The sequence below is a fragment of the Cetorhinus maximus genome, chromosome 23 (genome assembly GCF_964194155.1).
Source record: "Cetorhinus maximus chromosome 23, sCetMax3.hap1.1, whole genome shotgun sequence".
NCBI lineage: Eukaryota > Metazoa > Chordata > Chondrichthyes > Lamniformes > Cetorhinidae > Cetorhinus > Cetorhinus maximus.
The window spans coordinates 3,393,288-3,394,078 of record NC_135901.1 but is presented as its reverse complement, the minus strand read 5'-3'; positions in this window follow the sequence as shown (position 1 = coordinate 3,394,078).

The following is a 791-nucleotide window of genomic DNA, read 5'->3' as shown; positions in this document are numbered from 1 at the left end:
TTGTGGTCTCAACTTGAATTTCCTGTCTGCCCTTGCAACACTTGACTCCCTTGTCTATCAACAATCTGTCTAACTCTGCCTTGAACAATGACCCAGCCTCTATTGTGCTCTCGGGAAGTGAATTCCATAGGCTAACGAACCTCCTCATCTAAGTCTTAAATTTCTCATCTCTTATTCTTAAACTGCGTCTCCAGGTTCTAGTCTCCTCCACTGCTCTGAAACCCAGAGGACTTGTTGAGCCCAACAATTTCCAATGTGGGAAGCTAAAGGGAGGTAGATTCTAGGAGAAATTAGTTTATTAAACTGACGCGGTTCCTATACTGCAACAGAAAACAGTATTGTTTTATTAACAAGTTTATGTGTAGAGTCTTTTAATCCATTTGGCAAGTACAGAAAATTTTCACTTCATTCATGGGAATTGGGCATCACCAGTGAGACCAGCACATATTGTCAATTCCCAGTTTCCCATTGAAAATGTGACGGTGGGCCTTCTTGTTGAACGACTGCAGTCAGTGTGGTGAAGGTCCTGTCACAATTCTTCTTAGTAAGGAGTTACTAGATTTTCACCCAGTGACGATGAAGGAACAGGGATATATGCCTGACTCAGAATGGTGTGTGACTTGAAAAGGATGATGGTATATGTATGCACCTGCTGCCCTTGTCTTTGTAGATGGTGGAGGTGACAGGTTCTGTCAAACGTCTGGTAGAGGTGCAGATGTAGAAAACCTCCACTGCTGCCACCTCCCAATTCTCTCCCTGTTCTGTAGATCCAAACCTGATAGCAGGTTCCC